Source organism: Puma concolor, chromosome B1 (assembly GCF_028749965.1).
Source record: "Puma concolor isolate L17-30 chromosome B1, mPumCon1.1.hap2, whole genome shotgun sequence".
Taxonomy (NCBI): Eukaryota; Metazoa; Chordata; class Mammalia; order Carnivora; family Felidae; genus Puma; species Puma concolor.
In genome coordinates, this window is record NC_141670.1 from 25,129,083 (window position 1) to 25,151,264 (window position 22,182).

The following is a 22,182-nucleotide window of genomic DNA, read 5'->3' on the forward strand; positions in this document are numbered from 1 at the left end:
CAAAGTACAACACATAGTAGGTTCTCAGTAAAGGTTTGCATGAATGAATGAATGAATGAATGAATTCCCTTTCATAGACTCCATCTTGACCACATTTCAGATCTCAGAATTCCCACAGTCCTTTATGAGTGGATTGCAAAATCAGTCTGCTCTGCACTTTTCCCAGGATAGTGGGAGGAATTGCTTATCTAGTCCCTTTGATTTGGGGCCAGAAGGAATTACTTTTGGGAAGATTGCCCTGCTGGAAACAGTAAACCTTTTACTCTTTTTTTTTTTTCTTTCTTTCTTGATTTCCCTTTCAAACCCCCTTTGTCCTATCAGGCTAAAAAGGATTTGAGCCATGTTTCTGTGCCCACTAAATGCTCCTGCCAAAGATAAGAAAGGAGTAGACAAAATTGGAATAGTCTTGTTAGATTTCTGGCATTATGAATAATTGAGCTTTTTGTGATATGATTTAATTTTTACAATTAAAAAACAGAGAAAAAAACTGGCAGTAGTTGAAAAATTCCCGTTGCTCTATTATTAAAACCCATTTTCTACAAAAACTAATCTGACCAAAAACGTGTTTTAAAAAAATATGGCAGTTACGTGGCATTTTGGAGACTAAAGGGAAGATTGGTTGACTGTTTCATTTGTTCATTTTTTGTTTTTTTTTTTTTCACTTTTCAACAGGAAGTTCTGCCTTTTACCTGATAAGATTCAATCGTTTGGCTAAATAGAGAAATACTGTCTACTTTTCTGTGTTCAAATAACATCTTTACTCATAGCTTTTTAACTGGCTGAGATGTTCATTACCTCCTGTACCTCATACCTCTCTGATTGTAATCCAAATCCATTATCTGGTGGAATGGGTCACATCATAGTGCATCTTGGCCAAAATTTTAGAGTGGCTTGGAGATATTGGAATGGTTTCAAACTTCCTATGTCTAAAAGGCTTGAAAAAATAATTTATTAAAGGAATGTCAAAAGTTGGGATTAATTACCAAGTGGGAAATAAGTTTTAAGAGTAGCATCATGAGACATAATAAGATATTCTTAATACCTAAATTATAAAAAGGGTACAGGGGTTGGTTTCCAGATTCAGGTGCATAGGGAAGGGTACCTGACTACAGATCATCGTGACCTAGACAAAGGCAGGGAGCACACTCTCCTGCAAGTATCCACTGCCCACAAATGGATGCCCCATAAGGAGCAATCACTTAACCTTTTAAAGATGGAGTGCTCATTTATTTTTAATTGACTCTAAGTAGTTTGGAGGCACCTCACCACAAACTCACCTTACTTGCCAATCCATCCGAATTCTAAGTTACAATCACACATGTCATGCAGAGAAAAACCCTTGGGAAGGAAAAACTTCACCTTCAAATAAAGAATTAACTTCTAAGGATTTTGTCTAAGGAGTTCGGAAACTTAGCACAGTATCATATGGTGTCTTTGGACCATATTTGATAGTCTAAGCAGATTATGTGCATGGCCTTTTTTTCCCTCCTCCTTCTCTTCCTTCCCCTTTTCAATTCTCAATATATTTTCTACTTCTGTATATCTTACAATTTGTAGGTTACTAGTATGTGGCTCTGTGGGAAAGGCAATATATTCTATGGTAATTGGCTCTAATTGATATTATTCCAAATTATGCTTCTCCCTACCATACAAAAATTAGGGATTTGATGCAACTTAACTAAAAGAGAAACAAGAAGGCAGATAAAAAATGTTAGTCTAGGCCAGTTTCCTATAGCAACCATTCCTTTCCCCATGCTCCAACCATTTGGTGTTTTTGTGACTTTCATGAACTGTTGGCTCATATATAGTTATCTTCTATGTAACGAAAATGGGTTATATTAAAATGCTAAAACAAATTTAAAAACTAACTTACTCAGAAAGTACCCTTGAGTAAATACTGGATGGTATATATTTCAGAGTTAATCATTAAGAAAATTAGTTGAGATTTAAATAGTATATATTTAATAGAGAGAGATCCAAAGCTGTAATTGTGTGGCAGGTCAGGGAAAAAAGAAGGATGTCAAAGTAGAGGAAATCAACCTGAGGAGTCGGGATTTCATAATGCCATCCCAACACAACTTAACCAAAATTAATGTCAAAGTATAACATCGTGATTCAAGGGCATGTTTTAAATGTTTGGAAATGAGATAAAAGTAAAAATTTAATAAAAATTTACTTGAAAAGTAAATATCTCCGGTCAGAGTTTGCATGTTCCTTTCCTTCGTCCCTCAGAGATGTAAAAGTTCTTGGATTGCTTTCAAGTTCATGCTTCCACAGTCGCATGCCATAGAAGTTATTATTAGCCAAGAAACAAGAACACGCCAACCCATTTTGTGCAAACCATTTTGTGTCTAGAATATAAAGATTGCCAGCCATATGGACATATTGTCATAAATAATTTTGAATAATAAAGATCATATTTTTTTCAACTTTTATACAAGTTATTTCAATTAAAAATCATTCAGAGGTTAATGGATCATCTGACATCAAGAAATGGCAACACATCAAACTTCATTGATTATTACACTTAATTTATATTGCTATGTGATTTATCACTAACAACTATTGAATATCCCTAATATATAGTGAATTGAAACCTCATGCTACTGGATAATTATTTGATGTTAACAAAGAACAGATTATATTCAGATCTTGTGCAATTTATAGTACATGTGATTTTTATTAGTGCTTGGCTCATTGCTTCCAAAATTCTTCCAAATTTTTTTATTAAAATTGTTCTGAATTGAGTTTAGTGAGCAAGATGAGTTCTTATTTTATTATCAAAGTTTCCAGCACATAATAATAAAAATCTGTGATGTAATTGTATAAATATCTCCATTGCCTGGCAATGAGAAAGAACATACAAATAAATAAGATAAATAATAATCAACTGAAACGCACTCCAGAAAATTATCACAATGTTTTTCTTTTATCATTTCTAAAACCATTATTTTTTTTTTTCACCAAAGGTAATAGAACATTTCTACCTATTTGGATACAGGTAATACTTTTTATCACATTCATATTTTTAATATTACTGAGAAGTTATTCAACGGACATGTTAGATATTTTAGGAAAAACAATTCATAACAGTCAGAAGTTTTTCAACATATCTAACTTTTCAGAAATTAAATTACTAATTAGCAGTAACAGACCTTTAATGTAAAAAACTGTTTATCCAAGAAATACATGAAACATATATGTGCTTTAAAAACTCAAACACTTCTGAAAAATTTAGGATGAAAACGATTATCTGCCTAATCACTATTTTTCTCCATCTCTGGCTTTCAGAGACAAAAAAACCCTTTGTTTTTCTGAATTCTTCTGGTAGTTATCTCCTCATTTCTGACTCATTAGTTCCTATTGATGCTCTTGATTTATTGACTGTAGACATTGTTGACTTTCTGATAGGAGATAGGAGAATTTCGCTCACTTAAGCCACATTTTTCCTGCTCGTTCCATCCTAATAATGACTTCATTGCTTACAGATGCTTCTTTGATTACTGTAGAAAGTTTAAATAATAAAATTAAACCACCTACTCTTGATACATTAATCACAGTACCACTTTAGTCCTCGCCTTGTAGGATGAGGAACTTGTTATTCCTACCTTTCCCTCCACTCTCTTGCTTCTTCCACATATGATGTCAGATATGTATTGACTTCCTTTATATCATCAGAGTTGATAATATTTATGTTCTTTTGTATCCAGTTAATCTCTGAAATGGATTGATTAGTGGAGCATAACAACAAAACATTTTCCAAATTGCCACTTACCTTATTTACATTCTGAAGTTCTCTAAATTTTCCATCATAATTTAGGTCACACTCTTTTCTCAGAGAGATGACTCTCAGATAATTTCATGAACTTCTCACATTCTGGTTTTCTGGGCCAAACCTAACTGACCATCGAAGAGTCACTTTATTATTACATTGGGCTGGAGCTACTGTTTCCTGAATCCTGTATCTTTCTCTTCCATCTTCTGCTAAAGGTCATTCTCAAAAACTCCAAGAAAATGGTATAAAGTATATCTGAGAATGACTTTATTTTACTCTTATATTTGAAATTTTAAATATATTTATTTTGAGAGAGAGAGACTGCATGAGTGGGGGCAGGGGCAGAGAGAGAGAATCCCAAGCAAGCTGGGCATTGTCAGCATGGAGCCTGATGTGGCCTTGAACTCACATGGGCTCAAACTCATGAACTGTGAGATCATGACCTGAGCCAAAATCAAGAGTGGGATGCTTAACCAACCAGCCACCCCTACTCTCATATTGGATTAGTAGTTTGGCTGGGTATAGAATTCTAGGCTAGAAATAATTTTCTCAGATTTCAAGACCCTGTTGCATTGTCAGTTAACAATCAGTACTACTGTTCAGACTGATATCATCTGAGTTTTGTTTCTTTCAAAGTTATCTGCATTTTCTCTTACAAAAGCATAAGGAACATGGTTTTATATTACTTGTATTCTTCACTTTAAAAAAAATTTTAACAGTTTGGGATTGCAATGATGCTGTAGGTCTCTTAACTTTTCTGTCAATATTTCTAGCCTTTGCCCTACACTCTGGATGTTTACCTCAATTTTTTCCCAACTTCATTTTTATCTTGCTAATTGTTTTCTATTATCCAAGAGATTTCTTATTTCTTGATGGTGCTCCCTCAAAAATGTAACTGAGCATACACGTATGTGTCAAAATTCATGAAACCTCAAATGTGCATTTCATTGCTTGTAACTTATACTTCAGTAAAGATGATTTTATAAGATGGAAACTATCCATCAACTTCGTTTCCACTGTTAACCTCTCTTTCTCATTCTTCTGAAATATTTTTCTTGCTGATCTCTTTGCTTCTACCTTTATCAATCTTGAAAATATTCTCCCCGTTCAGTAATAAACAACTTTTAATACATGACCCAGATCATGTTAGGCTTTCCACTGAACACAGAAGAGTATCTACACAAGTTGGCATAGATCAAGAGGTCTATCTATTGTCTGCCCTTCTCTCCAACTTCATTTCATTTCTCTTATTCACTAGGTTTCTTTTATTGTTTAATTTTTAATGTTTATTTTTGAGAGAGAGAAACAACACGAGTAGGGGTGGGGCAGAGAGAGAGGGAGACCCAGAATCCGAAGCAGGCTCCAGGCTCTGAGCTGTCAGCACAGAGCCTGATGCGGGGCTTGAACTCAGCAGCTGTGAGATCATGACCTGAGCTGAAGTCAGACACTTAACCAACTGAGCCACCCAGGCATGCCAACTAGGTTTCAATAATAGAGGTTTTTGTCTGTTTTGTTTTATTTTGTTCTGGGGTAGGTTTTGTTTTTGGTTTTGGTTTGCACGTTCTTGAAAATGCTAAGCTCATTCCTGTTACTTCAGCTTGAACTCATTCCTTCTGGCTGTCTGCACAGCTGACTCCGTCTCATCATGTAGGTCTCATTGTATCTCACCTTTTCAAGGAGGCCTTACCTGACCACCTTATGCAAAGGTCTCCTCCATTTACTACTCTACATTTAAATTTTCTTTTTTTTTAAACTTTAAAAAAAAAATTTATTTATTTTTGAGAGAGACAGCATGAGTGGGGGAGGGGCAGAGAGAGAGAGGGAGAAACAGAATCTGAACTAGGCTCCAGGCTCTGAGCTGGCCAGCACACAGCTGGATGTGGGGCTTGAACTCACGAACCACAAGATCGTGACCTGAGCCAAAGTTGGACACTCAACCGACTGAACCACCCAGGTACCCCTACATTTTCCTTTTTTTTTTTTTAATGTTTATTTATTTTGAAAGAGAATGTGCATGTGCAAGCGGGGGTGGGGACAGAGAGAGAAGGAGAGAGGGAATCCCAAGCAGGTTCCATGCTGTCAGCACAGAGCCAGGTGTGGGGCTCAATCCCATAAACCGTGAGACCATGGCCTGAGCTGAAATCAAGAGCTGGACACTTAACTGAGCCACCCAGGTGCCCCCATGTACTTTTTCTTTATAGTGCTTAGCACTTTCTAAAATAATCTTGTTTCCAGTCTCTCCTGGGACAGGGGAGCAAAGCAGAAGAAAGCTTTGTGTTTGGTAGTGTTGTCTTTATTTGCACATATCTAATATTTTGTGTCTTGCTCAGGTAGCTGCATTTTATCAGCATCCACTCCCATTATCTATATTAACCAATGGATCATGCAGTCTTGATGTTACAAAAAAAAAAAATCCTAGCAGAGCATGCATGGTTTTAGAGCCAGAAAGATCTTTGGAGGAATTCTGGGTCTCCCTTTATTTTGTGATCTTCCATGAGTTAGCTTTAGTCATCTAATCAACAAAATGAAAAATTATATTTGCTCTGGAAAGGATTATTTGAAGAAGTTATATGACTGTTTTCTTAGATATAAAACCAGTAGTTGCTTAATAAATTTAGATCATCTTCCCTATCTGCACTTATCCATTCGCAAAATACTGACAGAATACCTACTATCTGCCCTTAGACTCTCTGGTCTCCATGAGTGTCCCTAGTGCCAAAATCTTACAACCCCCAATAAAAACTTTTCCATTTCGAATCAACATTAATGTTAGGATGTTTTAGTTTATGTTAATAGGAAATTTGTCCTCTATTATCTGTACACATTCTTCCTTATGTCCGTCTTGTGACAATACTTTGTTTCTTCTAAGTCTTCTTGCCCCAACTTAAACATTCCCAGTTGTAATAAATGTTCCTCATATGATGCAGCTGCTATTTTCTGGGTGAATTCCTGTTTGTCATTTTTCCATGCAGTGCTTATTGCCTAGAACTTCACAAAATTCCCCATGTGTTTTCACACTAGGGCATACTGGAACAAGACTGTCATCTCCTGAATTTATTTTACTCGTCATCACATTAACTTTTGTTTTTTCAAGTGGCATCATATGAAGTCTCATGTTGAGAGGCTTCTAAATCTTTCCACATATGTTTCTGTTAAATAATGTCATCTTCATGTTGTACTTTTACAGATGACTTTGTGTGTCTTAATTCAAGATTTACAATTTCCTTAGTACATTTCGGGCAAAAAGATTGTAGCGATATCCTATCTTATCTAATTTTCTATGATTTTGAATAGGCAACAAGTGTACTAGTGGAGAACATTCTCAGCTTTCCCCCCAGAATTTGAATAATGTTGAATGCTAACCATTATGTAATGCGTGTTTGCGTTCATCTCCGCTCACTAAAAATGAAGTTTTGAAAATATTGACATCTGGGCTTTATGTATGTGTGCCTGTACCATCTGGTGGATGTTATTTCCTTCTGGAATAAAAGAATTACATAGTCTTCTAGGAAGGCAAGTTTGGCATACATAGCCATAAATATAGAACAAAATGAAAAGAACAAATTGGTCAGTAAATTTCAAATCTGTATTTATTAACAAGCAAGTAATAAATGTAAACATCTGGAATGTGTAACCACTGAACCAAATTTAAATCTAATTCTTAAATACATCCTCATTTTATTTTCATTAAAATTGATATTTTTATGCTATAAATGGTTGTATTTTATGTTCATATTGCAGATTCAGAGTATTCATTTAGTGGGATAGTTTTATGTTTCAAATAGATTATTTTCATTCAGGTCTTAAAAGCAGCAATTTCTCTAAGGTGCTTGATAAATATGTACTTTTTATGTTTACCAGACTTGTATATTTTTCTTCTTTCCAAGGTTTTATTTGTATTCCAGTTAGTTAACATGGAGTGTAATATTAGTTTCAGGTGGAGAATTTAGTGATTCATCACTTATACAACACTTGGTGCTCATCACAAGTGCTCTTCTTAATGCCCATCACCTATTTCACTCACACGCCACCAACCTTCCCTCCAGTAACCAGCAGTTTGTTCTCTATAGTTGAGTCTGTTTCTTGGTTTCCTTCTTTTTCTCACTGTGCCATTTGTTTTGTTTCTTAAATTCCAAACACGAGTGAAATCATTTGGTATTTGTCTTTCTCTGATTGACTTACTTCACTTAGCATAAATACTCTCTGGCTCCACTCATGTTGTTGTAAATGACAAGATTTCATTCGTTTTTATGGCTGAGTAATAATCTACTGAATATAATATATATATATATGTATATATATACACATATATATACACACACACACACATATATATACATATATATATATGTCTTTATTCATCAGTCAATGAAGTTTTGGGCTCTTTCCATAATTTGGCTATTGTTGATAAATGCTGCTATGAACTTTGGGGTGCATGTATCTCTTCAAATTAGTATTTTTATATTCTCTGGGTAAATATCTGGTAATACAATTGCTGGATCATAGGGTAGTTCTATTTTTAACTTTTTGAGGAACCTTCACACTGTCTGTCAGAGTGGCTGAACCAGTTTGCATTTCTTCCAACAGTGTAAGAGGGTTCCCCTGTTTCTGCATCCTTGCCAACACCTGTTGTTTCCTGTGTTGTTAATTTTAGCCATTCTGACAGGTGTGAGGTGATATCTCATTGTAGTTTTGATTTGTATTTCCCTGATGATGAGTGATGTTGAGCATCTTTTCACGTGTCTGTTGGCCATCTGTATGTTTTCCTTGGAGAAATGTCTGTTCATGCCTTCTGCTCATTTCTGATGGGATTTTTTTTTTAGATGTTAGGTGTCATCAGTTCTTTATATTTTGGATATTACCCTTTTATTGGAGATGCCAGTTTCAAATATCCTCTCCCAGTCCATAGGTTGCCTTTTAGTTTTGTTGATTGTTTCCCTCGCTATGCAGAAGCTTTTTATTTCGATACAGCCCCAATTGTATATTTTTGCTTTTATTTCCCTTGCCTCAGGAGACATACCTAGTGAGAAGTTGCTATGGCTGCTATCAGAGAGGTTATTGCCTGCCTCTAGGATTGTAATGGTTTCCTGTCTCACATTTAAGCTGATAAACATTTTTTTGAGGATAGGAACATTGTGTCAGTTTCTAACTGAATCAAATTTTGTATTGATAGTATCTCTAGGGATGGAACTCAATTTAGTAAAAATTTCTGTGGTTTTCATTATCACCCCACCCTGAAGCAGTCACATATGAGGATTTAAAAAATATTCACCCAAGTTTATTGGAAAACTATGAAAAATAAATTCATTAAATTATGGTGTATGCCACCTGCTGGTTTTGGTCACCTATTATGCATTTCATCAGTTTCAGATATAACATCCTGACTTTTCTTGAGTGAACCTCATCTACCTCAGTTTTCAGTCCATATGGTCTCGTTGGGACCAAACCCATGCCCTACGCAGAGTGTGGGAAGGTGATGCACACCTGGCCAAACAGTCGGTCCCATCCTCTTGGGCACCAGGTATAAGGAATGAGCCTTCAACAGAAGTTAGAAAAATAAGCATCATTCCTACAACTTTTGCTGAAATAGGAAGAGAAGATCGACGTGTTTACCGAGATTACCAAGCAAGTAGGAAACGAGCGCAGGCATGTTGGAGAGTATTTTTGAAATCACTTGGAAATTACACCTCAGTGTGAAAGACCACATACAGGAAAATATAGCTGAGAGATGGAGAGGTATTTCTAAATATATTGTTTCATCCTTTGGATCTCGCTGTACCTGAAAATCAATTTCTGGACTCTTCAGTTGTGTGAGACAATAAAGGTCTTTCCCCCCCCCCCCAACCATTTTTAAATTGAGATTCTGCCCTTTTGCGATGGAAAGGTGCTGATTAAATTGCAGCTCACCCTCACAATTTTCCCCAGGCCCTGGTTCCACACTGGACAAGCCTTTCCAGGATAGACAACTGGATTGCCATGATAGTCATGTGTAGTTTCCAGTACTTCCCCCACCAGCAGCAAAAAATATATAGTCAGGATATATTAAGACACATGCCAATTTAACTGCATTAAATTATTGCAATAACAATTAGAAAAAGCCATAGTCCTCATGAGCAAGAGACAGTAGAAGCAATCTGGAAATGAATCTTTCAGCTAAAACAGTGGTCAGAAGACTATGGTCCATGAACATATCTAACCCACCACCTGTTTTTGCAAATAACATTATTAGAACACAGCCTCTCCCTCCCCTATGGACCGTTTTTTGTGTCACAGTGGCTGATTTGAGTGGTAAAGACTGAGACTCTATTATCTGCAAAACCGGCAATATTTACTCTCAGGCTCTTTACAGAAAAAGTCCGTAGATATCACTAGTGGATCACCAAGTACACTAAAAAGGGCTCAAATGTGTCCTTTTATGAGCTCATAAGTAGCATGTGTCTGATCTCTGGAGCCCAGGGTCCAAAACTATGCTGAAATGGCCAGTGTGAAACTCAATGGCCAGTTATCTGCATTTCTATTTTAATAATCACGTCAAAATAAGTGAATCATAAAGCTAAAGGTATGGAAAGGTTTTGCTGTTATTTCAGGATATAAAAAAGTAATGATGTATGTTATTTCAACTATAGAACATTAGACAACCCATAGTCTAAAACGTGAGTTCTTACAGTGTCCATATCTGTCATAGGAACATTTAGTGCCAACCATTTCAAATGGTTTTTATGAATCCCAAAAGAAAAAAAGAAAAAACAAGTAATTTATGTAAGACTATATTGAGGTTTTACGTAGAGTTATACAATGTAGAGCTTCCTACATTTTTGGTATGCATGGGGAAAAAAGACTGAACATAACTTTCTTATGATCTAAAGGTATCTAGAAATTTACATCACTGAGCGTCTCAGCCCAGGGCTTAATTCATCTGGCTTTTAATTCATCTGTGCTGTTGCCAGTAAATCTGTCTATGGTTGCAAAACTACATCAAGATTTTAGAACACTGTATTTACAGAACATAAAACAGACATGACCATGAAAATCTACATGTGGTTGTTTTCCTCTGTGACTTTTATACTTTCTCTGCTTGTGGAAATCTAACAAAAAGAACAACTTAAGAGGCCTCCAAAAAATATCCCAGGAAAACATCCCTTATGAAAATTTCTGCTGCCACCACTTGGGGAGAAAAAAAGAAACATTTTCTTCAGATTTCCAGTCCATTGGTCAGGAGTCTTCGGCTTTTAATGTCTTTAATCATTACTGGGTTCTATGTCCATTTTCAGGTACCTCCCCACAAAGATTCTGTTTCAGTGGGTACAGGATGGGACATAGCTATCTGTGTTCTAACAAGCATAGTAAAACAATTCAGACATAGGCACTGGAAAGCTCTGTTTTGAAAAACCGCATAGGGACGCCTGGGTGGCTCAGTCGGTTGAGCGTCCGACTTCGGCTCAGGTCATGATCTCGCAGTTCGTGAGTTCGAGCCCTGCGTCAGGCTCTGTGCTGACAGCTCGGAGCCCGGAGCCTGTTTCAGATTCTGTGTCTCCTTCTCTCTCTGACCCTCCCCCATTCATGCTCTGTCTCTCTCTGTCCCCAAAATAAATAAACTTTAAAAAAAGAAAAAAGAAAAACTACTGCATAACCTTCCCTGCTTCCAAAGTAATGAATTTTCCTATCTAGTTGTATTAGTTGATTTTTGCTGTTTAACAACAAAACACAAAGCTGCAGGGCATGCAATAAGCAGCTGTTGTTTAAATGACCGAAATAAGCTGGGTATCTCTAAGTAGCTCTGTGTATAAAGGCTGGGCTGGCTTGTATGTCAGGGGTGGGCCGACCAATCTGCTCCTCTAGACCGGCTTCAGCCGACATGACCGAGGCAAGTCTCATCCTCCAGCAGACTAGCTCAGACCTGTCCCCATGGTGATGCGGAGACGCTGAAGTAGAAGCCGGGTAGGTCTCTAGAGGCCTAGACTCAGGACAGGCTTGCTGCGGCTTCCACTTAAAGTGTATAGGCAAAGCAAGTGACATAGTCAAACTCAGAATTACAGGCAGGAAAAATCCTTCCTGACACTTTAGGGGGAAGGACTGCAAAGTAACCTGACAAAGGGTAAGGGGACAGAGAGGTGAAAAATTGAGGACATTATTGCAGTCAAGCTCTAAAAAGTACAGAAAAAGCTCTGGACTGAAAGTGAATAGTGAGTCATGAATTTTATTTGGGGGGACATGGGTTGGTGGACATGCTGAGTCAAGGGCATTTCTGGAAATGGCACAGTGCAATCCCTTCGTATCAAGGTACTTATCCACAGCCGACACTGTCTTTTCTTCTGTTATCCAGTGAAGTATGTATACGCTGCTGTGCAAGTTCACACTGAGTATAAATACAACTTTATATACTGTATTAACATAATATAGTGCTATGTGTCAGACAGAGTTGAGTTCATGAAGCCATCCAACGAATCCAAGCAGAGTCTTATATGAAAGGTGAAGGCTCTCAAATAATAATTATGAACATTTTTTAAGAATCATGCGTTTGAAAATCAATGATCTCTTACTTATTGTGAAAAAACTTAAGGTTTCACATTTTAGAATGCATGATGTCCTGGGATGCCATGTGTTCAAGCTCAAAGCTGTGATAAAATATATTTTTGAGTACGAAAGAACATACATTTTCAAAGGAGGGTGTAAAATGCCAACAATACATTATCTTAGAATTTTTCTTGAATTCCTTTTATATTCAGGATAGATAGTAACTGTGGATCATACTTGCCTATTAAACTATATTATCTCAAGACCTAATAATTGTATTCCTTCTATATTACATGCATGCTGAAATAATAAGACTGGCTTTCTTTAAATATTTCCTGAAATTGATACATCTAAATTCAGTCCGGTTTTTGTTTTTGTTTTAATTAATGTGGATTAATGGAATTTTGCATTATAAAAATATCAATATATCTTTATTTTAATGAATTACCCCAGTCCTCTGAAAATTGAAGCTTTTGTGTACATAACATGTAAATATTTAACAGAAATCATTTTGACACATACATAAATCAGTGCGGGGAGAGTCACTGTTCTCAAAGTAAATACAGAGAGTGAAAAGATAAATTCCTAGTCTTGGGCCTGGTCCTGTCGTGGGAGAACATAAGGACCTCGTTACAATAAATAGACAACTCTTTCTTGTAAACTCACATCTCAGACATTTATAAAAATGGGAATTACTGGCGATAAATACTCTTGAGTTGGAATGCCACAGGAGATCTCCTGCTTAGGATTTCTTTTTTTCCAAAGTCCTCGCTAAGTCCTGATAACCAAGGAGCTTCGAAGAAAAAAACATGAGAAGGCACAGAAGGCTGATACGCGTGGGGTACTGAAAATCAAAGTTCTCATTTTCAGACCACGTTCATTGTTAATAAGAATGCAGTACCCTTATGCCATTTTTGTTTCCTGGCTGGAGTTTCTACCAGACTTTCAAAAGTGCCAAGGGCATCCCATCCCCCAAGGATCCAATAAATTTGTTGATTTGATGTTAGGGACTCGATACCATCAAAAACGAAGTGAACCATGTAAGAGGGCACCTGCTCATTTGGAGCTGTTTGATCATGAATTAACTAAGGCAGGTTCCTAACCCAAAAATACCAATCACACACTGCCTATCAAATCATCATCTTACTTTATTTCTTATGATTTTGAAAAGCTTCACCTTTTTGTTGTTGTTTTGAAAAGTTACTTGAAAAATGGAATAGCTCCTGCAGGATCTGTCCTTGAAGCTTTTTTATGCAATTACAGTTGGTGTTTAAATTAATATGGTAGTACCGGATAGATTCCAGATTAGAATGGAGAGACTTCCAAAGAGGAATATGAGAACAGCAAAGAAACTTGCATCCAGCTCTAACTAGAAACAAGCTCAGACTCTCCAACAGGAGGCGCTTTGGCTGTTCAGACAATAAAGGACTAACCAGGTTTATGTGCCATTCCTACTGGGCACCCTTAATGTATCCATTCCCTGAGGAAAACTGGGAGGGTGTGCTTTTCCACTGGTTGGGTTACTAAGCAGTAACCGGGAGGGCAGGGAATTTGCTTGTTCACCTCCGTATCACTCAGACCCCAAACCCTCCTGGCAAATAGTTGGTGCGTGATAAATAATGGAATGAAGGAATTACAGATTTTAGATAGTTTTAAGTTCCCCGTAGAATTGGTGATTTTATAACAAGTGTAAAGCTCGCATTTATGCGTATGCGTGTGCTATAAGTATGCTGTTACTGGTTTGAGACAAAGATCTAAAGCATCCATAACAGGACCTTTTAGAGATAGGGTTTACATTTCATCTTGACAGCAGTGAACATTTACTCTTCATCCACCCACCATCACCAAGAAAAAATACCTTCAAATTTCTTATATCATTGATTAGAAGTAAAACAAATCAAAGCCATCGGACGAGTTTAATAAGGATGTTGCCTGACTTTCTCTACTGACACAGTGGATACCTTGGTCTGAGTAATGACGCTCAGTGAATATAAACATATCGTATAATTGACGCTTCGTTAAAGCAATGTGAAGCATACATGGAGGGCTAAGGCCGCCAGAGAAATTTCTCATAAATATGTAGGTTAGGACAGAAGTCAATGCTTCTAAAAATCCTTTATACTGCTAACCCATACCCCATAAAAGCAAATAATAGCCTCAAGAAAGCCATCCCCAGATGGGGCCACTTCAAAATAAAAGCCCTTTGCAGGTCACTTCTGCCTTCTATTCATCAGCCTGTGGTCCAGAATCCATGAGTCCTTACCTGTATTTCCTGAAGGGCTCTTCTGTAATGTTAAGTGAGCCAGGGGCCAATGAAGTCTCTGTAGACTTCCCTGGGGTTCTGTTTCCACACTCCACTCCCCACCTCTCCTTGACCCTATACAATGGAAGCCTTCCTATCTACTTTATGTCTCTGGGTAAACAAAGGCCAGAAGTGGGGAAAACAGTTAAACTCCTTTAAATACCTCTATTACAAAAAAAAAAAAAAAATCGTAATTTTAGTTAAGATTTTTTGGGGCGCCTGGGTGGCGCAGTCGGTTAAGCGTCCGACTTCAGCCAGGTCACGATCTCGCGGTCCGTGAGTTCGAGCCCCGCGTCAGGCTCTGGGCTGATGGCTCAGAGCCTGGAGCCTGTTTCCAATTCTGTGTCTCCCTCTCTCTCTGCCCCTCCCCCGTTCATGCTCTGTCTCTCTCTGTCCCAAAAATAAATAAACGTTGAAAAAAAAAAAAAAAAGATTTTTAAAGCTCAAACTTGGGGTGCCTGGGTGGCTCAGTTGGTTAAGCATTCAACTCTTGATTTCAGCTCAGGTCATGATCTCACAGTTCCCAGTTCGTGAGTTCAAGCCCTGTGTCAGGCTCTGTGTTGACACTTGGGATTCTCTCTCTTCTCTCCCTCTGCCCCTCCCCCCAAATAAATAAATAAACTTAAAAAAAAAAGATTTTTAAATCTCAAACTTAACCTACCTTTGATTTTTATACCACTATATTGAGGTACGATTGACATACAAAAAGTTGTAGATATTTAACGTGTACAACTTGATGAGTTTAGAATTAGTGGACACGGGGAAACCATCACCACCATCTATGTTGTATATTCACCACCTCCAGAAGTTTCCGTTTGCCTTCTTTATTATTATTATTATGATTATTAGAATCAAAAGGTAGAGTGGTGGTTACCAGGGATTGGGGGCAGGGAATATGTAGGTGCATTTGTCAAAGGATACAGAGTTTCCATTATGTAAGATAAATAAGTCCCGAGATCTTCTGTACAGCATAATGCCTGTGGTTAACGACACTGTAGTGTATACTTAAAAATTCAATAGAAAGGCAGCTCTTATATTAAACGTTCTTACTGCATAAAAAAGTAACTGCGATTTGTATTACTTCTTTAGTACAGCCCTGTCGGGATTTTTAAGTGAACAAACTGCAATGAATAATACTAGAAATGTTTGCTCAAAAAACACTAAGAAATGTTGGCCTGCGTTTATTCTTTTTTTTTTATTTGGTCTTTCCTTCGAGAAAAATGTGTACTAATTTAGACAGGGAATTTGATCCACAGAGGAAATACATAAGGATGTTGAGGGAGAAATGAACCAGGCACTTGGATTAGCTGAGCAAAATCTAGAAAATCTGTAGTGTGGGAAAACTAACAAGCAAAGAAAAACACATGCTCTAAATATTTTACAAGTTTAAAAGCCAATTGTTGACTGTGAAGGACTCAGTCCTGGTAAATCTCCAGGCTTCTCTGCTTTCCATTTCTTCAGAACAAATTTAAAAACAAAACAAAACAAAAAAACGTGAATTTAAAAACTCTGACATTGTTATTTTTTATAATCTAGTCTCATAATCCTAGTATACATATTAAAAATGCACAGTTTCTATCACATATTTTACTATGTATCGTAGTGTGTATATTCTTTGAATTTTTCTAATATTACAAATTGAAATGTTTGTATTTTTCATTGTCATGAAAATATTTCTAGTCTTACAGATTTAATTCTTCACTTCTGTGGTCTGGATAGCAGACTGATCCTTTGGTTTTCCTTGAATGAAGAAAACTCTTTCTTTTTTTTAAATGTTTATTTTTGAGAGAGAGAGAGTGCAAGTGCAGAAGGGACAGAGAAAGAGGGAGAACAGAGGATCAAAGCAGGGTCTGCGCTGACAGCAGAGAGTCCTGTGCAGGGCTCGAACTCACGAACCAAACCTGTGAGATCATGACCTGAGCCGAAGTCAAGAGCCAGACAGCTGCTTAACTGACGGAGCCACCCGGGCACCCCAAAAGTTCTTGTTACGTGTGAGAAAGGAAAAGAGCGCGTGTCCATCTGGGCGTTAAGCTGTTCTAGATCTTCTATTTACCCCCTGGATCCACTCTCCGTTCTTCTCCCTCAACTCAGTGTGGACTTCATGGAAAGATACTTTACTTTCTGACTTCAGTTTCATTTGAATGGAGAATGCCAGCAAGAGAATAATAAAGGAAGGGAGGAGAATGGGGTCAGGGATTTAGCCTCCTTTTTGCCCTCCCTGGAGAGTCACCTTGGAGACGGGCAACTTCTTTCAAGTAAAGAGGTCATAGTTAATGTCAGTACCCCTCTTCAGTTAATCCCTCCCCCCGGCATTTCTGTCTCTCCCTCTCTACCCTCCCTCCTCTTTCTCCCTCCTTCTCAATACCATAATCTTAATACCTTAACAGCCCTGGGATCCTCACATGCTCTCTCTTAGGTCCCTTGCTCCTAACTTACATCTTTGAAAGTAAACTAAACGTGCCTCTTCCCTAGTTGTCGACCCTACTCTTCTTCTAGCTATAGCAATCAGTAAGAGCCATGTACTGATGGAAAAGGAACCTGCCTTCTCTGCCTGCAAGCCCTCACAGCCCACTGCTGCCCCACCGAACCTGCTGTCTCTGAAGTCACTGGTGGTGTTCAGCGTCCACAATCCCACTCCTCTCAAAATAGCCTTCCTTACACTCTCTGTGCCCTTCGAAGCCCTGGAGAACAGCATTCATGCGTTCTTTCTCACACATGTTTTGGGTCACCTTCCACCATATCACTTTCTTCTTCCATCTCCTCAAAAGTTTTTATCGGCTACTCCTAAGTGCTGTTGTTCTCCAAGTCTCTGCAGCCATTTCTCTAATTCTACCGAATTCCAACAGTAACTACGGTTTTAATTACCGCCTACACTCTGAGGCTTCCTAAATCTATAATTCCAGATCTTTTTGCTAATTCAAGGCCCGTATATTCAACAGTTCCATTATCAGTTCTAATGTGATCCCTTGGATACCTCAAAACATAGATGTCGGTTTATTAACCCACCTGTATCTCCAACCTAGCTCTTCTCCTGAATATTCTGACTTAAGTAGATATTAGAACGATCTCCCTGGGCACAGAAGACAAGAATAGTGGATTCCGGGGTGTGCCACCAGATCCCCTCCTTTAAGACAAAGGCATGCATTTCCCCAGTTGCTACAAGAATGCAGACAGCTTGTGGATGAGTCCCTCCCCCAAAAGTGCCCTTAGGCACAAAGAGAGCTCCTTTGCCCAAAGTTATGCCCTTTTCCCCGGGGACAGTCCATATCCAGTGATTGCTAAATATGGAGGAGCAAAGGCCCACCCTCCTGTCTCTATTGGGAACAGCTCTGATGGCTCTCCCAGCCCCAGATCACCAGTACGTCAAAGAAGGCCTCTGCTGCGAGTACATCAGAGTTCAACTTCTCACTCTGCCCAATCCTGCTTTCCTCAGTCTCTTCCAAGTGTTATTCCTGGGAATACTCCCCCCCAAAACTGCCTGCACAAAATCTTACCTCCATGTCTCTCTTCCAGGAGGCCCAATCTAAGAGAGCAGGAAGTCAGTGCCAGTCTTCATGACCCCATCTTCCTTATCTCCTTCCTGCAATGGCCACAGTCTGAATTCTCTCTTCTGAATAATCACCCTTTCTTTGAATCTGCCTTAGTTTAGATCTCCATCATTCATTATCAGTATTACCACAATTAACTGCTAACAGTCTGCCTAACTCCAGCTTTTCTTTCCTCTGTCTTATCTCCACTCTGCTGCCATTAATGACCTTTGCAAATAAAAAATTCCATCACATCACTCTCCTGTTAAATTCCACTGGAGCTTTTATAGTGAATTGAATTCTTGCCTACATCTATAGCATCAAACCCTTTACTTACCTTACTACTATTACTACCATTGCTATTGCTGTGGGCTCTGCCATCACCCCTCACACACATACCCACTCGCTTACTTGGAATCTCAAAAAATCCGCGCGGCTCTGGTTTTCCCAATAGCGTATGCTCCTTTGTGCTTTGCTGCCTTTGAAAATGCTTGTCCTTCTACCTGGACTGTCTCCTTTGGTATACTCCATCCTTCACCTATGTTTTCTCTAGCTCTGAAACTTTAACATGTGGCTCCTGTTAAAATGCAGATTTTGACTCAGTAGATCAGAGGCTGCAAAGACGGTGCCTAGTCAGGGCGCTATCCATAGAGCAGCAAGGTCTGAGTGAACTCTGACTCATTTGTTAGGAAGCAGACACGCAAAGCTATTGTTATTTAGTGGTGACATCTGAGTAGGAGCGTTACTCTGATATAAAGCAACACTGGATACTATTCATATTCTCCTGTAGTCCACTTACAGAGAATTTGTCCAGGGGAGAATATATCAAGGATCTGTGAGGTACCTCTTTGTCGCTGGTCTATTCTCCCCGGCGGCAACCCCACTGGTTGTTCATTGTTTTACGATGACAGTGTTCTCTAAAAGATCACCCTATCTACCAGTGTCATCTACAAAGTGTCGCTAGTAACAAATAAAAGCAAATCAGTATGCAAGGGAAAAAAAACCCTAAAATTAATTTAAAATGTCCCAAGCTAGTTGGAGTGATAGAACTACAACCTGTCGAAGTTAAATTAACCTCAAAAGTAGGCGGCCATAGGGGAGACCTTACCACGTCTCTTCCAGAAATGAGTGACCCTTACCTTAAAAATGTTTTGTCTTATTAACATGACATCAGACAGGGTATTAGATTAATGCTGTCATTCTTGGAAATTAATGAAGTCTGAATTACAAACTTAAGTTCTTTTAATACAGTTCTAATAGCATTCATATATTTCATTTTATTAAAACCAGCATATATTTGCTCGTGAGGTTTTTGCAGTGGGTATTCAAGGAAAAGATGGAAAAAGGATAGATCACAAAAAGACTAAACTAGTAAAATAAAAATCAAATTTATAATAATAATCAAAGACAAATAATAATTAAAATATTATTATTATTGAAAGATTAGGAATAAAAAGTAGCCATGGCAAAAGAAATAATTCACCAGGGATATATGATGATTCTAAATCTGTACGCATTTGAAAACGTATACCCCAAATGCATAGAGTAAAAACCGATACAGTCACCACGAGAAATGGATAAATTCATTGTCGTACTTGGAGATTTTAGGATACCATTGTCAGAAATGTGTAAGTCCAGTAAATTAAAAAGAATCAGGGATATTGAATCGATTTTAGTATTTTGGGGCCATATCTTGCTAATCCTCCCTCTTTTATTATTAACACTGCTACGATGGTGGCAATTGTTTGCTGTAACGGTAGACTCCTCAGAGTCCCCTGGAGTGAGTCTGTCTGTTCGTGGTGGACCTAAGGAGATTGTCGGTGGCTGTTTTGAAATAAAACCATCTGTAACATTAGCTGGGGCCCAGCTGGATGCATTTGGCCTTCAGCCAATTAATATAGCCATTACAATCTTTTCCAGTTCATCTTTGGGGGACTCATTCCTTGAATTTGACTAGACTTTGACTTTTTTTTTTTTAATGCCAAAGCCTGCTCTTTTGGGGGCAGCCCTGAATAATTGCCTTAAATTTTCAATGGACAGAGAAGATTGATTTCCAAATGAGGGCTTCCTCTGCTTTCTGATGGGGCTTGGGCTCAGAGGCCGCAACAAAGAGAAGAAGAAGCCTTTTTTCCTGAGTCTTTTCTCTGTCAAGTTAGGAAATCTGTGAGAAGCACCCTTCCTCCAGGATACCCCTGGTGCCTGCCCTATCACTCTCATCCACTCTACGAATCCTTGGACACACCCTTGTCAGCTGCACAATGCAGGAGGAGCGTGGAGGGGTATTTCTTTGTATTTACACCACCTGTTACATAGGAATCACCAGTATTCTCCTTAAAAGTTATGGGGCAGGGCACCTGGGTGGCTCAGTACGTTGAATGTCCGACTCTTGATTTCCACCCAGGTCATGATCTCATGGTTCATGAGATCGAGCCCCGCTGGTCAGCGCAGAGCCTGCTTGAGATTCTCTGTCCCCCTCACTCTCTGCCCCTGTCCCCCTGCTCACATGTGCACATGCACTCTCTCCTAAAATAAAAAAGTAAACACTTTTTTTCAAAAAGTTATGGGGTATTCTCCCTTGAATAGAGCCCCCCTCATCATTTTACTAGAGATTCCATCACAACAACTGCTTGCATGGTCTTTGGTTATTACCACTCTTCAGTTTCTCTACCAGGCTAAGCCAAGGTAGCTTTTCTCCATAGACTAGTAAGAACCTAAGGGCAAACTGATTTTTTTCCAGATTTATTGAGGCGTAATTGAAAAAATTGTATAAATTTAAGGTGTACAATACAATGATTAGATACACATATATATTGTGAAATGGTCACCATAATAAGATTATTTAATGCATCCAACATATAGTTACCTTTTTTTTCCCCTTTGTGATGAGAACATTTAAGATTACTCTATTAGCAAATTTCAGGTATACGATACCATATTATTAACAGCAATCACCATGACATATATTAGGTGCTCAGAAGTTATTCATCTTGTAACTGTAAAATTATACTCTTTGACCAATATCTCCTATTATCCTCACCTGCCCCCATTCCCTGGCAACCAACATTCTATTCTTTTTCTATGAGTTTGACATTTTTAGATTTCACTTATAAGTGGGATCATACAGTATATCTGATTTAGTTCACTTAACATTATAGCCTCAAGGTCTCTCCATGTGGTTACAGATGACAATATTTGCTTATTTTTTTAATGGCTGAATAATATTCCAGAATAATATTATCTCATATTGTGTGTGTGTGTGTGTGTGTGTGTGTGTGTGTGTGTGTGTGTGCATACCACATTTTTTCTATCCTTTCCTCCATTGACTGCCACTTAGGCTATTTCCATGTCTCCCTATTGTGAAAAATGCTGCAATGAACATGGGACACAGATTTCCCTTCAACATAATGATTTTGTTTATTTCTGATATATACCCCGAAGTGACATTTTTCCAAGGAAGACATACAAGTGGTCAATAGGTACGTAATAAAGTGCTCAACATCACTCATCATCAGGGAAATGCAAATCAAAACCACAATGAGATAGCACCTCGCACTTGTTAGAATGGCTATTATCAAAAAGACGAGAGAGAGCAAGTGTTGGTGAGGATGTGGAGAGAAGGAAACCCTTGTGCACTGTTGGTAGGAAGGCACTTGGTATATCCACTATCAAAAACAGTATGAAGCACCCTCAACAAATTAAAAATGAAACAACCAAATTGATTCTTGTCCTCCCATGTTTGTTCCGTTAATTCTAGAAACCCTGCAAAGTTTATTAATTTTGGGGGTGCGGGTGGGCGATAATTTTTGAAAATTCTAAGTTCTGTGTAATTTCTTTTATACCTAGACTTTTGCCTGACAGCTATGTAGAGCCCCGAAACAGGTGCATTTATTACCCATCCGTCTCCATCCCTTTTACCAAAACAGAGGAAGGTAGACAGGTCACCTGATATAGCAGAAAGAAGACCGCTCAGATGTCAAGACAAGTCTGAGTAGGTTTGCAGGATTTGTAAGAAGATGCAAAAGTAACCATTGTACGTCTCAAGGATTATCAAAGGGAAAGGGATC

The 22,182-nt window shown here is 38.2% G+C and overlaps 1 protein-coding gene across 2 annotated transcripts in view; it reads left to right on the forward strand.

Annotated features, from left to right (window-relative positions):
* The window catches only part of DLC1 (DLC1 Rho GTPase activating protein), a 566,624-nt gene that overhangs the window by 15,298 nt on the left and 529,144 nt on the right, over positions 1 to 22,182 (forward strand). The gene's annotated exons all lie outside the window — the stretch shown is intronic.